Here is a 7,982-nt window from a genome sequence, read left to right as displayed (position 1 = left end):
GACTGAGGAAAAAAAAAATACAGGATTTAGATGAAAAAAAAAAAAAGTTTTCCTGGCCCCTGAGACCTGGGTGATAAGTCTAGCAATTTGACCAACAGGAGCACACAGGACTGTAATGCAGTGTTTGCTGGTATAACCACTGTGTCTCCTATACAGCCTGCCTGCCTGTCTGATATCTGGGATGGATATTAGTCCTGAGAAGGACTGTTTGTTTGATTTGTCAGGCTTTAGAGACCCTACACTAATTATTTTGGAGTATAAATCTCTCCTTAGCTCAGCAGCACTGACCCTACACTGTCTGATCCGGAGCGACTGTGCACAAGATGGCGGCGCCTGGTTTTAAATACTCGAGGTGACGCTGTGCGGCCAGCCAATCACTGTAATGCCCACAAACAACATGGCTGCAGCATTACAGTGACTGGCTGGCAATCCCTGCATGTTCTTTGGCTCTGTAAAGAGCGCCAAACGTGCAGGGCGGAGACCCGAGCTCCCGCCCGAGTAACCCGGAAATGCTCGGTGCTCGCCGAACATCCTGAGTAGTGAGATGCTCGGGCGAGTACCGAGCAGTGTCGAGCATGCTCACTCAACACTAATTGTAACCATTACCTCTGACTTCCAATCAACCAGGAGCGGCTGTCATCACATAGCGGATCGGGATCTAAGCAGTACCGGGAACAGCTGAAGACATCGGCTGGTAAGTATAATACTAGGGTCAAGGAACTTACATTCGTGGCACCACTTCAGCACTGAAATAAAAAAAATGCTGCAGTGGTGCTTTAACAAACAATATTTAGTTAAGGAAACAAACAATATGTGTTGAAAATGTTATGCTGAAGCCATGATGATTTGTTCACATGCAGCTGATTTGCTAAGGCTCTTTGTTGATTGCTGTAAATTGGTTTTACTTGTCCCCTGATTGGTTATTGATTGCACATTCTGCCAAAAAATCCACACATAAGCAAGATCTTTTGGTGATGGCAATCCCACATTTGAAGCACATACTCAAATTGCAATGGTCCAGGTGAGGCCATCAGAATTTGAAATTATTTTAAGTCAAACAACAGCTGTATTTCAATACGTTTATAAAACAAATGACTATTATATACTCTGTGTTTCTTGTGAAAATAATCACATTTTATTCAAGCTGCAAATAGCGATAAGTGAATCTTTTGAAATTCAAATTTGTCGACTTCACCGCATTTTCCCCCAAAATTTAATTTGTCGTGAATAATTTGTGCAAATCTCAATACTGGAAAGCTTGGACTGTAATTGCTCAGGAAATGCAAGTGGGGGAAAGAAGAGAGAAAACCCCACTGACCATAAGAGCGTACATTTCACAGGCAAGAAAGAGAAAGATCCCTCTGACCATAAGAGCTTACACTCTACAGAAGAAAGAGACAAGACTCTGCTGACCATAAGAGCTTACATTTTACAGATAAGAGAGAGAGAGCACCCCACTGAGCATAAGAGCTTAAACTATACAGGCGAGAAAGAAAGGACCCCGCTGACTAAAAGAGTTTAGACTCTACAGACAAGAAACAAAGAGGAACCTGCTGACCATAAGAGCTTACACTCTACAGGAGAGAAAGGATGTCACTGACAGATCCACTCATGTCTGGCTGCAAACAATTAGTATCTGGTACACTTGGAGTCGTTCAGCTAATGTCCACAATTTAAACATGTTCTATTCATTACTGATAGGATGAGACTAACAATAGCACTGCCACAGTGGAGGCGAATGTGTGTGTGTACTTTGTAAGGGCTCTTTCACAAATCTGTGTTTGCAGTACGTGTGGTGACAGTTTCCACACATACTGGAGACACTGACACAGGCAGACCCATTCAAATCTATGGCTCTGCGCACATGTCAGTGTGTTTCCACAGACCGTGTGTCCGTGTGCTCCACATGCTGACATGTCCGTTTTTTGTGGATGCACGGTTCACAAAAGTGTCTCACGTTGAACACACATGGATGACATCAGTGTGACACGTACCGGTGCCTGAGAATCAGAGCTACAGTTCTTGCTGTTCCCAAGTGCTGGGTGCTGAGCGCTGCCCTCATCATGGTTCCCTGCCGGCTCTGCGATCGGCACCCACAGGGACAATGATGAGGGTAGTAGTAGTCTGCTCCCGCAGTGTCCCTGTGTAAAAATAGGATTAAAATAATAAAACCCCTAATACTCACCTGTCCTAAGTGTCCCCTGCTGTAATCCTCTGACTGCTGACGCCGGGGAACTGGGGAGAATGAGTGGCTCCAGTGAATGGGCCCCGGAGCTGAGCTCAGGAGCGGTGTCCTGTCACTCACTGAGCTCAGCGCAGCTCTGGACACTGTGGGAGCAGACTACTAAAAAAAACAGTTCAATTCCACAATTTTTTTTTTTTACCCTGTTCACTATATGATAAAACTAACCTGACAATATGATTCCCCAGGTCAATATGAGTGAGTATACAGATACTAAACACGTATTGGTTCTTTCTTATTTTAGTCATGAAAAAAAATTCCAAAATTTGTATGAACAAATGTTCCCATTTTCCGAGACCCGTAATGTTCTCACTTTTCAAAATCTAGGGCTCGGTGATGACTAACTTTTTGCACCCCGTGCTAACTTTTTTATTTATACCAATTTGGGGTAGATACGATGTTTTGATCGCCTGTTATTGCATTTTATTGCAATGATGCGACGGTCTAAAAAAAACATATTTCTTGCATTTTGACTTTTTTCTCGTTACGCCGTTTACCAATCGGATTAATTTACTTTATATTTTGATAGAACTGACATTTCTGGGGCTAGGTGATGACTTCCTTTTTGCTCCCCGTACTAACTTTTTTTATTTATACCAATTTGGGGTAGATACGATGTTTTGATCACCTGTTATTGCATTTCATTGCAATGATGTGACGGCCTAGAAAAAACATATTTCTTGCGTTTTGACTTTTTTCTCGTTACAACGTTTACCAATCGGGTTAATTTAATTTATATTTTGATAGAACTGACATTTCTGAATGCAGCGATACAAAATATTTGTATTTTTTCATTGTTTTAATTGTTTTATTTTCAACGGGGCAAAAGGGGTGTGATTTGAACTTTTGTGTTGTTTTTTTTTTTCATGTTTTTTAGCCCCTTTACCCCCGAGGGTGGTTTGCACGTTAATGACCAGGCCAATTTTTACAATTCTGACCACTATCAGTTTATGAGGTAATTACTCTGGAGCAATTCAACGGATCCTCCTGATTCTGAGAGTGTTTTTTCGTGACATATTGTACTTCATGATAGTAGTAAATTTTTTTCAATATCACTTGCGTTTATTTGTGAAAAAAATGAAAATTTGGCAAAATTTAGAAAATTTCACAATTTTCAAACTTTGAATTTTCATGCCCTTAAATCAGAGAGATATGTCACACAAAATAGTTAATAAATAACATTTCCCACATGTCTACTTTACATCAGGACAATTTTGGAAACAGCATTTTTTTTTGTTAGGGAGCTGTAAGGGTTAAAATTTGACCAGCGATTTCTAATTTTTACAACAAAATTTACAAAACCATTTTTTTTAGGGTCCACGTCACATTTTGAAGTCACTTTGAGGGGTCTTTATAACAGAAAATACAAAAACGTGACACCATTCTAAAAACTGTACCCCACAAGGTGCTCAAAACCACATTCAAGAAGTTTATTAACCCTTCACGTGCTTCACAGCAATTAATTGAACGTGAAAGGAAAAAATTAACATTTATCTTTTTTTCAGTAAAATTTTACTTTAGACCCCAATTTTTTTATTTTCACGAGAGTAACAAGAGAAATTGGAAACCAAAAGTTGTTGTGCAATTTCTTCTGAGTACGCTGATACCTCATATGTGGGGGCAAGCAATTGTTTGGGCACACGGCAGGGCTTGGAAGGGAAGGAGCGTCATTTGACGCTTTCAATGCAAAACTCGCTGGAGTTGACAGTGGACAGTTTGGAGAGCTCCTGATATGCCTAAACAGTGGAAACCTCCCACAAGTGACCCCATTTTGGAAACTAGACCCCTTAAGAAACTTATTTAGATTTGCGGTGAGCACTTTGAACCCCCAAGAGTTTTGCAAACGTTCATGACGTAGAGCCGTGAAAAAAAATATATTTTTTTTCCACAAAAATGATCTTTTAGCCATAATATTTTTATTTTCTCGAGGGTGCCAAGAGAAATTGGACCCCAAAAGTTGTTGTGCAATTATTCCTGAGTACGCTGATACCTCGTATGTGGGGGCAAGCCATTGTTTAGGCGCACGGCAGGGCTCGGAAGGGAAGGAGCGCCATTTGACGCTTTCAATGCAAAACTGGCTGGAGTTGACAGTGGAACCCATGTCGCGTTTGGAGAGCTCCTGATGTGCCTAAACAGTGGAAACCTCCCACAAGTGACCCCATTTTGGAAACTAGACCCTTTAAGGAACTTATTTAGATGTGTGGTGAGCACTTTAAACCCCCAAGTGTTTAGCAAAAGTTTATGACGTACAACCGTGAAAAAAAAGATCATTTTTTCCCACAAAAACTATTTTTTAGCCGCAATATTTTTATTTTCACGAAGGTGCCAGGAGAAATTGGACCCCAAAAGTTGTTGTGCAATTTCTCCTGAGTACGCTCTTACCCCATATGTGGGGGAAAGCCATTGTTTTGGCGCACAGCAGGGCTCGGAAGGGAAGGAGTGACTCTTTGGAATGCAGACTTTGATGGAATGGACTGCGGGCGTCATGTCACGTTTTTAGAGCCCCTGATGTGCCTAAACAGTGGAAATGCCCAACAAGTGCCCCCTTTTTGGAAACTAGACTCCAAATGAATTTATCTAAATGTGTGGTGAGCACTTTGAACCCCCAGGTGCTTCACAGAAAATTATTATGTTGACTTGTGAAAATAAAAAAAAAACATATTTTTTCCACAAAAATGTTTAAAAAAAATATTTTCACGAGGGTAACAGGAGAAAGTGGACCTCAAAATGTGATGTCCAATTTCTCCTGAGTACGCTGATACCCCATGTGTTGGAGAAAACTACTGTTTGGGCGCATGTCAGGGCTCGGAAGGGAAGGAGTGACGCTTTGGAATGCAGACTGTGATGGAATTGTCACGTTTTTAGAGCTCCTGATGTGCCTAAACAATGGAAATGCCCAACAAGTGCCCCCTTTTTGGAAACTAGACCCCCAATGAATTTATCTAGATGTGTGGTGAGCACTTTGAACCCCCAGGTGCTTCACAGAATATTGTAACGTTGTCTTGTGAAAATAAAAAAAAAACATTTTTTCTACAATAATGTTAAAAAAAATATTTTAACAACGGTATCAGGAGAAAGTGGACCTCAAAATCTGTTGTCCAATTTCTTCTGAGTATGCTGATACCCCATGTGTTAGAGAAAACTACAGTTTTGGCGCATGTCAGGGCTTGGAAGGGAAGGAGTGATGCTATGGAATGGTCTGCGGGCGTCTTGTCACGTTCCAGAGCCCCTGATGTGCCTAAACAGTGGAAATGCCCAACAAGTGCCCCCTTTTTAGAACTGATACCTGATCTTTTAATTCTACAATGTAGTGTCATACGTCAGTTGTGTAGGACAACCAGGAGTGGATTAAGAGTAGCCAGGGCCCCGGGCAGTTTAGAAGGCGTGGGCCCCCCCTTCCCAGGTACCCGATGTATCACATGACATGTCACATGATCCTCATTGATTGATCACGTCATAGGTCATATGAGTAACACACAGATGTTCTGATCACATCTATAGACGGAAAATGACAGAATTTTTTTCCATTATGCACAACCCTATACATAGCATTGCGCTATATATGCCAAAAGAGAGAACCAGGTGATGGCGCTGTCTTTGCCACCTGGTGGCAAAGACAGCGCCGTCAACTGGTTCTCCCTTTTGGCATCCTCGTTGTGGGATACTCCTGTCTCAGGATTCAATCCCACCTCACCAGGTCGGCCGCAGTCTTTTGCAAATTCATCCATACTATAAGCGGGAGTTGTGCCTCTGCTTACACAACCTCATCAGGTGAGTAATTTCCTATAGAAACTCACCCTTTTAATTGATCAAATCTTACTGCGCTTAGATAGCGCCACGTTTTTTCTCCTTTAGTAAATCTATTATCATAGCACTATATATAGTAGAGCAGGGTGGAAGATTAATTTTCCCGAGGGGCCACATGAGAGACCATGACTGTTGTGGAGGCCGAGCCAATAGGCTGAAATTTATTCTGCTCAATATTAATATTAACAAAATAATTTAAAAAAATTATATTAATTGTATGACTTAATATTGAGCAGAATTAAGTATGCTGACATCCCCCTATATACAGTATGAGCCCTCACATAACTCCCTATGCACAGTATAAGCCCCACATAGCCTCCTATATACAGCATGAACCCTACATATCTCCCTATGCACAGTATAAGCCTTCATAGCCTCCTATATACAGTATGAGCCCCACATAGCTCCGTATATACAGTATGAGCCCCTAACTAGTCTCTATTACAGTATGAGCCCCTAAATAGCCTACTAGATACAGTATGAGCCCCACATAGCTCTCTATATACAGTACAAGCCCCTAAATAGTCTCCTAGATACAGTATGAGCCCAACATAGCTCCCTATATACAGTATGAGCCCCTGCTTGGCCTCCTATATACAGTATAAGCCCACACTGCCACCTACATACAGTATGAGCCCCCACATAGCCTCCTATATACACACACACAGTATGAGCCCGCACATAGCTCCCTATATACAGTATGAGCCCCACATATCTCCCTATGCACTGTTTAAGCCTTCATAGCCTCTAATATACAGTATGAGCACCCAAATGGCCTCCTATATACAGTAAGAGCCCCACATAGCTCCGTATATACAGTATGAGCCCCTAACTAGCCTCCTATATATAGTATGAGCCCCTAAATAGCCTCCTAGATACAGTATGAGCCCCACATAGCTCCCTAGATACAGTATGAGCCCCACATAGCTTCCTATATACAGTATGAGCTCCTGCATAGCCTCCTATATACAGTATGAGCCCCCACATAGCCACCTACATACAGTATGAGCCCCCACATAGCCACCTACATACAGTATGAGCCCCCACATAGCCTCCTATATACACACACAGTATGAGCCCACACATAGCTCCCTATATACAGTATGAGCCCGCACATATCTCCCTTCTCTGATCGACTGTCGGTTCCACAGCCAGCTCAGAGAATGGTTGAATCCCACTCTGGGGGAAGCAACATGCAGCTGCCTGTGAGACACTTCTGACCATAACATGAGGTGGCCCAAAGGCACCCCCTGACGGCTGTACCCAGGTCACATACCCCTCCTCTTCTCCTAGGTACGGCCCTGTACAGTCTATATGAGAATACATGACTGGTATCTACAATATAATCAGAGATGTGTCCGTCTGTCTGAAGCCTCTATAGACTGTACATGCAATGTGCCTGCGCAGTCTGGCCAGAGACAGAAGAACACATCAGCCGTAATAGGTGAGAGGCAGGAGGACGAGGATAAAGGATTGTGATGCGGTATGCGTAAGACCTGACCGCATATCGCTATCTCCGGCGCCATTAGGACACATACCTCAATCTCTGGTGCCATTTTGTTGAAGACACTGTGTGCAAATTTGTCTTCAACAAAATGGCGCCGGAGATCGTGCTATGCTCAGGTGCAAACACTGGCACCAAACTCCTCCAGTCTCGCCAGAAGAACAGCAGAACAGGCAGAATGGGGGAGCATATACCAGGATGGGGAAGCGTATACCAGGATGGGGGAGCATATACTAGGATGGGGGAGCATTCGGTTTCAATCATGGGGTCTGACCCGGTGCCGGTTCAGGCATTGCTTTGAGAATACAGAGCCTCAATGTAGAGCCAGTGTCAGTCAGTGCTGTGGGCTCGGTTACAGCGAACTCTCTGTATACTCAGAGTGGTGACCGAACAGACACTGCCCCCATGACTGAAACCAAATACTGGCAA

This window comes from Phyllobates terribilis, unplaced genomic scaffold, assembly GCF_046119375.1.
Source record: "Phyllobates terribilis strain yellow unplaced genomic scaffold, ASM4611937v1 Scaffold_11__3_contigs__length_659146591, whole genome shotgun sequence".
In the NCBI taxonomy this organism is placed as follows: Eukaryota; Metazoa; Chordata; class Amphibia; order Anura; family Dendrobatidae; genus Phyllobates; species Phyllobates terribilis.
Note: the sequence above shows the minus strand (reverse complement) of the source record.